Raw genomic sequence first — 12,004 nt, 5'->3', positions numbered from 1 at the left:
ATGGCAAATTCTCTAGCTTTAGTTTTCTCCTGAAACATGCATCCTGCACTGATGCACTGCTCTCTTTCCCAAGAATGTGACTTATGGTACCTCCTGAAGCCCACATCAGAGACTGTCCCATTCAAACCAATGCCACAGTCCAGTAACTTTGTGTTCCTCCTGCCTTAGGGTCATCAGCAGGGCCCATTACACAGGTATAAGTTGTTGCTCCTCAGAGCTCCTCTATACCCATTCAGATGAGGGCTTTTCAGGCCACCTGTGACACCTTATGTTCTACTTTTTTATCCCATGCAAGGGGCCCCATGCTTAATTTATCTATCTGGATCATGATTCTACTGCTGCTAACCTTGAGTTTCCAAAGCTTCAACACACAATAACACCAAAAGCTTTTGATGTCAGCAAGTCTGTGACAGTAAGAAAGGCTTGTACATCAAAAGCTAAATTAGGAAGCATATGGCCTATAGAATCTTTCTTTCCTGCCTAAAACTCCCAAAGGTTTCCTTGCTTCTAGAACATATTATCTTCTGCTGTCAGGGACAAATCCATCCAGCAAATCAATGTACAAACCAAGCATACCAATAGAATTTTAGAACTTTCGGAATTTAGGCTAACTTGGGTAGGAGTCACGGAGTACCTCTGGAAATAGGGGAGGAGGGAGGCTAGAAGGAACAGTCAAAGAGAGCTAACTGGACAGAGCAGGGGCCAGAGTAACTGACCCAATGCAGCAGCAGGCCTGGGGAACCTGTTGAGTGCGTGAGAAAATCCTAAAGTTTAAGGCCCAGTACTGGGGTATTGGGCTGTTTGCAGGATACAATGACCCACGCTACAGTAATTCTGGAGGGTGTATAGTGAGCATTTGGGGCTAATGATGTGTTGTCAAATCCAATATGGTTCCAGCTTGGATTAAGGTAAGGCAATAGATTAGGTTTCAGAAATGCAAATAGGCAGAGACAGCAGCGACCAGTCAGTGAGACAGGATGCGGAGGAGGGGGCAAGGAGGAAGTGCTGTGGCTCATGGTGCACTGTCACTCAGGGCTTGGTGCAAGGGGTGGGCAGCTTAGAGGTCATGTAGGAGCCACCGAAGATGGTCAGTGTGATAACTAAGCCACAGCTCAGTCAGTGGGACTCAGAGATGGAAATCACTGAACTGTGAGCCCTAATCTAGGCTAGGGACAGTGACGGGGAGATCGCTATAATAATATCCTTCTTTGCTCCATCAGAATTAGCCCAGGAACTAGTAAGTTACTAGTAGAACTGTAAGAACAAGATTCATTCCATTTGTGCTAATTGTGTTCCCAAAACAGGTATGTGAAGTCCTGATCACCAGGACCACAGAATGCAACCTTATTTGGAAATAGGGTCACTACAGGCCCAATTAAATAAGTTAAGACAAGGTCATACTGGAGTAGTGTGGGCCTTTAACACAATATGACTGGTGTCCTTTCAAGAGGGGGAAAGTAAGCACAGACAGACCCAGGTAGAGAAGAAAGCCAAGTGATGACAGAGGCAGAAGCTGATTATGCCACCAGCCCAGGAATGCCAAGGGCCAGCGGCCACCATCTCACCATCAGGAGAGGCACGGGACAGATTCTTCCCTCCAGACTTCAGAGGGACATGGCCCTGCTAACAGACCCTTTGATTTTGCATTCTAGCCTCCAGAACCGTGTGACAGACAATACATTTTTGTTGTTTTAAGCCATCTCATTTGTGGTACTTTGTTACCTCAGCCTTAAGAAATTGAGACACTCATTAAGACAACTGAACCACACTTCTCAAATACTGTCATAACAAAGCAGGCTGCATCTCCCCCCAAAACACTCTATCCCCTCAAATTGAGATCCCACACACACATCTGCCAGCATCTCTACCACTCATCATCATCATCCCAGTCAAAGAGAATCAACCTAAGGAACCGAGACGACCCACGTTGATAGGTGCCCCAGCTCAAGCTCAGCTGGTTTGGTGGTGCCGCTCAGGTTAACTTCCAACGGCACCTTCTTCTTCCTTCCTGTCTCCCACTCTCACCTTCATTAGTTTTCACAGCACCATCAAAAGAAGTTACAAGCCAAGCATAGCTTACCAACTTTCTAGAGGCCAAATTAAAAATAGTTATGGCACATCAATACCAACCAAATAAAATATAAAATAAAACAAGATGTAAGATCACAAAGGCAAAATTACTTCTGAGGAATTACCTCTGAGAGGCTTTTGACCCAAAAATTTTAAAAAGCAACAACGAATGGAAAGAATGATGTTTCTGGGCAGGGTTTGAGCTAAATATCTGCTCACAAGGATCTTTTCCGTTCAGTACAAACAGGCATTAATTTGCATGTGTTTATTACTTCTGGTTTCCAAGCACATCGGCAATCAATTAAGAAATAGATAAAGCTCTCTCCCAAAAAGATTAAAGGAGAAAAATGTTAACACACCACTAATATGCTCACCAGAAAATAGAACGTGGGTAATCATTGCTAAAGGTAAATATCCATGTTAATATGACCAGATGGAAGGCTGATGAGAAAGTTGTCCTTCTTTTCACACTTCAAATAATGGATGAAATGGAATCTTCATCAGCAGTATAACGGCAGACATACATTAAGATGGTTTATACTTAGATATAACAAGCTAAAAAAAGTAGAAAAAGAACACCTGTCAGATTTAAAAAAAAAAGACTTTCTATTGTTTATTCATGCAATCTTCACAATTTAAACTGTATTTAATAAATTAATAGCATATTCACTAAATATCTCCCTAAAAAGCCATTTTATTTGAGGTATATACATATATTCTACAAGAGATGACCAGGTAATACCTAGGAATTAAATGTGATTAAAAGGTCTATTAGAGGAGGTTTGGAGAAAAAAATTCCTTACTGCAACTTCAATTTGTCAAGAATTCAGTGGAAGTTAAATTGTGTCTCCCTGCCATCAGTAAAGAGTGATGCTATAACTTTGGTCTTGTATGAAACTAGTGGAACTAATGTTTCAGCCACCCATTCATCCAGCAAACCTTGGTTGAGTATCTACTGTGGATCTGGCTTTATTCCAGGTAACAGGGATTCAAGTAAATTGGATGAATGCTTTCTTCTCTTCTTAAAGTTGGAAGAGATGCTCCTATTCCTGCCATGAGTTATTCTCCCATTATCAGCTGACACACTGAGAACAATAGACTAGAAAATAGCCTGTGCATACAGTAGAGTAGAAGAGGGAGAACAGAAGTGGTACGAGATAAAGCCAAAACCATCTGCAGAAGCAGATCAAAAAGAGCCACTGATGCCAGGGATCAGAGAAAATAGGCACTCAAAGTCCCTGAAGGCTTTTAACTGAACAGTAATATGATCGTATCTCTGTTATAGAATACTTGGTGATGGGTTTGGGGTTAAGGGTCACACCTGGAAGCAGACAGGTCAATAGTCAGCTACTGCTGTGATCAAGAGGAAAATATAAGGCGACTTGGTCTACAGTAGGGACTGTTGGAGATATCAAGACATGGGCAGATTCATGCACACGTAAGAAATTTCCCCCCGGCCTCAGGGATTGAGTAGATGTAAGAGATGAAAAGAGGGAGAAGGCAAGGGTGGTGTCACTTCATCTCCCTGGAACCCAATATTCCTATCTATAATATGTGTTGGGTTTATTATTGTAACCAACTCTATCGCATTACAAGATTGTTGTAGGAATCAAGTGAAAACAATGACAGTAGAAACATTTTGTAAGCTGGGAAGCTCTATATAAATGTTTGTTAAAACACAACAGCAAAAAGATGCTTGGGAAAGAAATTCTTTTCTTTGAATCTTGATTTCTTTCATCTACAAAAATGGAACAGTGAGGGTGCCTTCCCGATCTAATATTCTATGACTCTATGACGCCTTTATAACAATAAGGTGGAGTGGTTCACCCATTTCTTTGAGATGAGACTGAAAGACAGGCTAGTGATCAGCCACTACTATTTTAAAGATGAGCTATTGATTCCTGCTCTAATATGTGACGAGCAGGCATTTGTCCACGCATAATCTTTATTGCACCTCTTCTCTGTATACCAGGCCTGGGCATGGAAATGTGAATAAGATTCAGTTACTGGAGTAAGCCACTTACAGTATAACCTCTAACCACATGTATCTAAATGCTTAGATGTAGTAGATCTTTGGCATATCCTAAGTAGTTTCCTCTTTCTATCTTGCAAGATACAAGTCAGCCAGTCTTCCTTAAAAGGGCTCAGATAAATGCCCTGTTGCTTTCCAGAGAAGTCCTGCCCTCCCCTCCTCTAGGCCTAGTTGCATCTACCTCAGATGATGATGATGATGGCATCAAAATCTATTCCTAAACTAATGTTCTTCAACAAAGGGTACAGAAAGCCAAACTGATGAATTCCCAGAGTCATTATAGCTATACTTGAAGTTTGAGTAATTAATCCCTCATTGATTTATCCAGAAAGAGTAAACAGAAAAGAAGGAAAAAGAAAAAACAAAAAACAAGTTAACCACTCTAGGCTGTGGCCTCAACAGATAAATCAGTCTACAGTAATTCAGGGGCCAAGAATATGCTCATTGTTTCCCAGCTACCCTTTTCAGCTTTAGGCTGACCTGGAACCTTTTATGATTCCTCAGCTCCCTGGACTTACTTCCTTCTCAAGATTTTATTTGAGAAAATAAAGTACAAAAAATATATACCTGTTTGGCACTTCTCTACAGGGTCAACTATTCGATGCCACTGTAATAAAGGAGAAATATAAGACTCTGGCCAGTTTTTCTGTCAAGGAATATTACAATGTTTGCATTTGGATCACTCTTCAAAGATTAGTTTCACACTTTGATTTCAGCTCATGTATAAAAGCCACTAACTATCCTATCCTTTGCAAATATATCTTAATTATCTGTGGTAAGAGAAAAGTTATAACCTATAGGGGAGTTAAGAAAAAGCTTCTATTTAGAAAAAACACGACAGCCGAAAGTCTTGAAGAATTCTAATTGGGAATGTAGTCTACCAGAGTAACTCAGACATAGAACTTTAAAGATATATATACATATAAACAGAATTGAAGGAAATGACTATTCTAATCTTGTCCTAGTTTTTTTTTTAAGTATAACATCCGTTCCAATTTTTTTTCCAAGCATAGAGTTCCTTATTGTTTCTAGCTCATTAACTTTCCTCTGTCTCTCCCAGAACCACACATTTCACCACTGTTTTGCATATGGGAGGCATAAACAAAAGCAGGACATTTTAAGGAGTGATCCCATGGGGCCTTTAAGAAGTTTATATTTCACTGGAAACTGAGACTCTTTTACCCAGCTCAGGGGAACATCTGCTTCCTCTTAGCAACTTTAAAAACACTTTGATCCTGACATCCTTCAATATCACCCACACAATGTAGCTGAAGTTTTCCTGAGCAAAATAGGAGAACAGAGTGACATTTGAGTTGGGGGCAACATGGAACTTGCCAGGAGACATTTAACTAAAAACTTTGCTCAGCCATGAAAAAAAAACACACTTTTAGTGCTGTTCACTCTTGGTTCTTCCTTAGAAATGCTTTCTGCAATAACGCTGAGCATCTATGTAGCTTTTTAGAAACATTAAACAAATTATTCCTCAACCAACCTTTTGTCAGGAAGTCAGTTAGATAGAATATCATTTGTAGATGAAAAAAACAAGAGCTGGCTAAATTAGAATTCATGTTTCCTATTATCTCTGTGTCCATGACCCCCAAGAGTTTTCATATGTCACCAATGATTTTATTCACGATCATTACTTTGTGATAATTACATATTTCAAACAGAAAATGCTCCAGCAATCACATTATTTGGGGTGCCTTGATATTTTAGCTCATTGCAAAAGCAACTACTGTGTGCAGAGTAAATTTTTAGACAATGTAGTAGTTTATTTTTATCAAACCAAAGAATGTCCTAGTCCAGGGGTCATTAACTACAGCCCTCCTCACACTGTTTTTGTAAATAAAGTTTTTTTGAACATAATCATTTGTTTTACATATTGGTGCAGCTGCTTTCACACTGTAACAACAGGCTTGAATAGTTTTGAGATAGTGTGGGCCACAGGCCTAAACTAGTTACTCTGCGGCCCTTTATTGAAAAGTTTGCCAACTCCTCCTCTAGTTCAGTGATTTCCAAACACCAGATCTAGCTAAGAATCTGGCTGAAGGCACCTTAGAGGTTCTCATTCAGTACATCAGTATAAAAGGGGCCCAGGAATCTGTACTTTAAAAAAATCTCTTTCAAGTGATTGGGTTGTACAACTCTCTTTGGGAATCCTCTTCCAGGGGAGGCAGTTTAAGTGTATTCAAAGGGGGAAAAGGATTTTTCTAAATGGGAGGAATGCTCATGGGATGATATTAAGGAAATACTTCTTAGATGGCAGTCTTGCAAATGTTGATGGACTTAGATTGTTAGAGAGAAAATCTATAAAGCCTTCCAGGCAGCAGAGAAACAGTATGAGCCAAGAAGTTGAGGTGGGAAAGCACAAGGGTGAGTGAAGTAAGAAAATGACTATGGTAAAGAAACAAAATGAACAGTAGATGAGGTAACACTGAGAAGTTATGAAAGAAAGTACTTCTTATGTGTAGATTTGGAGGTCACAACGATAGATGCCTTTGAAGGCTCACTGAAGACCAAGTCATCTGCACTGAAGCAGAGCTGATCTGACCAGGTAGCATAGCCCAACCTTTCTGAAGACCCATGGAGGGCATCTGTAATGTCACAGGTTAAGGTCAGGCCACAAAATTAAATCAATGACCTTTTTGGCATTTGAACCTGCAACTTCAACCTCATGTGCACTACACCCAGAGGTTCTCAGATGCTAGCCTACAGTAGCATCACCTGGAGGACCTAAGGACACACAGGAGGCTGGGTCTCCCCCCTCAGAGACTGAGCCACCACTCTAACCAGATAAGACAAGTGCCTGGAAAAGTCCCGTGTCCTGCACCTATAAATAGGCGTTCTCACATTGAAGTCCACCCAGCTCCAAGGTTGAGAAGCAAGGCATCCCTGCTACCATCTTTAAGTCTGAACTTTTCCTACTCATTGCCAGTTTGGATGGAAACCAAATTGAAGTCATAAGATCATAAACAATGAGGGTAAAAATAGAAAAAATCTCAGAGAGCACATGGTTCAACCTTTCATTTGATAGAAGAAAAAACTGAGAATTGGAGTAGTTATACAGCTTAACTGAATCCAGTTCCTAGAATCAACCCAGAGGGTTCATCCCTCAGAAAGAACCTGCTTAATAAAAATGGGTGGTATTTAATACTAAAAACTAATCAAGGATGTACTACGTGTTCCCTGAGTTTACTAACAGCTTACAAATGGCAACAATGTAGGGACAATCATCTTAGTAACAGTTCCGATAGTGAAAGCCTATTGAAGGTGCAGTCAAAAGAAAATTAATCAAGACTAACAGCAATTTTGGCTCTTGAATAATTGGTCCAAAAGTGTATCACTCTATTAACTTCATGCCATTAAAAGGCAAACCATACCATTGGTAATATTGAATATATACATACTGAATATATATATATATGTATTTAACTCTTCCTTGTTTTGGTGAATTTCAAGTGCAAAGAAATTGAAACTTGATTTAGGTTCAAGTACTGTTCCCTGATTATGGGTAAATGACAGCTCAGGTAACAGCAACAACTGATTGAAAATGACATCTAAGCAGAGATGCTTTTAGCTACTACCTCTGGGCTCCCAGGACACTTAGAAATAATTCAGATATAGTTTCTTATCAGCCGGGTATTAGCAGCCTGTAAATATGTATCCCCATTCAACATAATGGATTCTGACAGAATAAAAGCCACCTGGAAAACATTTAAATGTCCTTCTTTAAGAGGTTGTTTAGCTGCTTTTTCCCTAGGGACAACATTATTTTAGTTTGTTAACATGTGGGATGTGTCAGGTTCTTGTTTTCTGTTTGTTTTAGTTTGTTTGCTTTCTGCACTCTTCATTTGTCTTTCAAATGAAAGTAAAAAGAGCCAGTTTCTTTGTCCAGCCTCATGTCATATGTAGATAAAAATGAGTTAATCTTTAATGAAGCAGAAAGTGAGTTATATAAAGGCAATTTCCTTCCTGGCTTTACATGACGACTCTTGTTCATGTTATTGGGCTCATCAACCAAATGGTTATTTATTCATAGGTCCATCCAGCATATGTCGAACACTGCTACATGTAAAGAATTTTGACAGTATTTGTCTATTTGTGTTGTTTTCCTCTCCTGTAATTATTGCAAAAGAGGAAGGAACAAGCAAATATATATGACTCCAGCACCAGGCAGAGTTTGAGTCCTATTTTGCCTTTTGCTCTGTCATAGTATCATTCTCACACTCTGGGATGGGTAATCATTTTACCAACAAAATTTCTCTTCCACCATTTCCAACGTGCTGAAATAAAGGATGCAATTTCTCCTCTTGAAAGCTCTAGGCATTATGAAATGTTCTATTTATTTATAAGTTAAACATAATTTTCCTCAGCCTGGTATTCCGACGTGTCCTTTACTTCTGCGTTCTTTCTTAACTTATCTTAACCTTGGCTGAACCCAGATTTCAACTCCGGATTGTCTACAAACTAGAGTCTAAGCAGGTATCAGGTGTACCCCCCTCTGCAGTCAGCTGTTTTCCTTCAACATAGAACGAACTTCACTTCCACAAAGATTACGACCCCTTCCAAGACTAACTTGAAATTCAGTCTCTTCTACTGGGCTCCTTGGGAGCTGCAAAAACCCACAGTGAGCTCTTTCTCTTTACTCCCAGAACACTGACTATTCTTTACCACATATTTGACATATGAAAGTCCTGTCTTACATGGTGAACTATTTACATGTGCTGTAAGCTCTATTGTAAACAAGAGGGCATATGTTTCTTTGTATATCTCATAGAGCTTAACACATTAGATGGCTACATCTGCTTGGGAGAGGGGGTCAAGGAGGACACTGAAGTGGGAAACCTCAGGAATGCTTAGAGTCATAGTCATTGCCAGAGAGTATTTATTCAGGAAACATCTCCAGCAGAAAAGCATCCATGGAATTAACTAAAAAGCAAAAAAGTTCAAACCTTAAGTCGGTTAGTTACTAAAAAAGATTTACTAACATTCTGAAATCACTGCAGTTGAAATTTAAAATGAATTTTAAATTTTTTTGTAGGAAATGTGGAAATTAAGTGATCTTCCTAAAATTATATAACGCAACCTTGAAGTGAGGAGTATGTTTCATCTTCAAAGAACTTTAGACATCTCTACTAATTAATTAACTCACTCATCATTAGCGAAACCAGCCATCTGGAAAGATGGTTGCAAAAAGGAAAACACATGGTTGTAAGAGTAGCAAACTAAAACCCTAACCATATCCTAGAAGGTCATCATTTGGTGATGCACTAGGGTTGCGATTCTGTTGGTTGTGTGGGTTTTGGTGTGGTGAGGTTTGTCTGGCTTCTCTTAGGCAGTGTATCACTGAGTATTGTCGGTTCATGCAAATAGCTCACAATGCCAGCCTTTGCAGGCCGGATGCTAGGGTTTTTCATTTCCTACAGCAGGATGGGAAACAAAGAAAACATTATATAGTGCTTTTAATGCTGAAGCACCAAAATATGCTTTCAGAAACATGTAGGAAGGGGAAGGAGAGACAGAGGAACACAAGAGATGATACAAAAAAGTGATTCCCAGTTTTAAGAAATGAGCCAAATTCTAGAATTAGAAAGAAAACCTCAAATTTTGATCTAAATATGTCTGAAGTTTTTTTTTTTTCAGCCTCAGCTATAATGACAAGTTACAGAATTTAGGCTTAAAAAGAAAATCAACCTTCCCTGATCCTCTGACCTATATTTGAAAGAGTATATATTCAGATGGTTTCTTTAAGCAAATAGTAACTGACTTTGAAACAAACAAACAGGGAGGTGGGGGAGGGGTGTGGCCTCATGCTAATGCACAGCCCCACCGATTTAGTCATCTTCAAAACAATTTTAAAATCAATTCAGTATTTCCTGGATAGGTTGACGTCACCCTTTCAGATCTGAGCGGAGGACTGAGCTGCTTGCTTCGTACTCATTAAAATTCTGTATCGTACACTATGCAGGAGCGGATGTCTATTTTCAGAACAGCCATAAAACAAAGCAGTGAGTGTTCCTGTCTCTGGGGCCAAGGTGGGGAGAGCAGAGGGAAGCCAGGACCGACGAGGTCCACGGAGGGGGCAGGGGGTTGGAAGAGCATGTCATCCGTTAACGCTTCCCAGATTCTAACAATAAAATTAGCTGTTAGCCATATACAATTAATAAAGCATCCAAAACACAGAAATGGATGCAAGGACACTGCAAGAACTCTCACCTGGCCAGTCAGAAAAATAATAATAGACCATTGAAAATGACTTTCCACCAAGAAAACGGAAAACACCGGTTCTCAGTTCTTCTTTTATTATTTTCATTTCTTCTTGCAATCCTCTTACACAGGGAAATTTCTGTCACCCCTCTTGATATTGCCTGCGTAATGGACGCCCAGTTCTTCCAGACATACGCGTGATGTGTGGGTGCGTGTACACACATGCACGTGCACATCTGCAGATACATGAGAGGCATCTGCCAGCAGGACGAGTCCTCATCTGCAGGGACCCTCCGAGATGAGGCTTTGCCTTTTCCCTGGATCTGAAGGCTGCACATAATTTAGTTCTGCTCCTTTGGAGAGAAGTTAGGGTGGCTACACGGAGCATCCAAATCTTACGGGACTGAAGGAGCAAAGCTGCTGCCTTTCCTTCATTGTCAGATGGGCTGCTGTGGCCATGGGTGAGGCTTACAGAGGCTCGGGGCTTACCCTCCCACTGAGGGAGTGAACCTTGCAGAAGGGAGACCACACCCCACCAGCAAAAAACACACGGTCTTCGGACCACTCAGAAGAGCTCACTCTGCACTCTCCTCAGTCCCTCCTGGTGGGAAACAAGCTACCCACTGGCAGTGCAAAAATGACCCCCAACTCAGAACAGGGCAATCGCATGTGTGCCACACACGTGGACACACACACACTTTGCTTTTGAGCATTCATATCATGTATTCTTTCTAGCCGGACAACAGACATACCCAACTTCAAACACTATTGAATACACTAATTATACTTAATATCCTCAATCAGATGCTGGACTTTTTTCATCTTCTATCACCTGCTCTTCACCAAAAACTAAAATAAATAAGTGAATAAGAAGCCAATGGGACTGTGCATGCAGTAAAAAGCAAGATTCTTATGCCAAGAACAGGCTGACCTTTCAGCGATCACAAGACACATACCTCTACGTAAATGCCCCAACTCACAGTTCTCTGGAATCCAACTCAGTGTGCAAAGGCAACCCAGAATTGCCTAAAGCCTCAGCTTCCCTCCCACGCAGGGTCAGGGAAAAGGAGGAGTTTCTCCAAGAGGGATCAGCCATGTGCTGCGTGGCCCAGAAGGAACCAGCAGCCTCTCTGCCCTCTATGGTCATACCCAGCCAGGTCCACGTCTCTGCTGGACAGAGTGGCTGGAGGAAGGGATGCCCTGCCCTGTTGGAGTACTGGGGACCTGGGAACCATGCCACAGGGTGGTCTACACAAGACACCAGGGTTCTTTCTCTCACTGGCCCAGGTCTTGCTGCCAAATGACAGATGGAGTCACAGTCTAGGAGGAATGGCTCACTGCAGCCCCCCAGATGCTGAGAACCAAAGGCAAACAAGCTTCAGTTGGCAGCCCTGCCACTTCCCAGCAAGTCGTTCAACATCTGGAAGATTCACCTTCCTTATCTGCGGTTTGGGATAGTGACAGTCCCTGCCTCTCAGGGTAGATAGAAATACTAAATGAGGCAGATTTTGAAAGGGCTGAGGACAACTGCCTGACACATACTGTATATGTGTCAGGTAGGGTTTTTAGATACTTTGGCCCACTCATTTTTCCATGTATCTCCTCTTCAATTTGGAAGAGGATGTACAGAGGAGAACCAGGCGCCTGCACTGAGCCCCTGACCCTGGGCCCTGCAGGTCCTGACCTGTCGGGCAG

This window comes from Tamandua tetradactyla, chromosome 5, assembly GCF_023851605.1.
Source record: "Tamandua tetradactyla isolate mTamTet1 chromosome 5, mTamTet1.pri, whole genome shotgun sequence".
Taxonomy (NCBI): Eukaryota; Metazoa; Chordata; class Mammalia; order Pilosa; family Myrmecophagidae; genus Tamandua; species Tamandua tetradactyla.
This window is presented reverse-complemented; position numbering follows the sequence as displayed.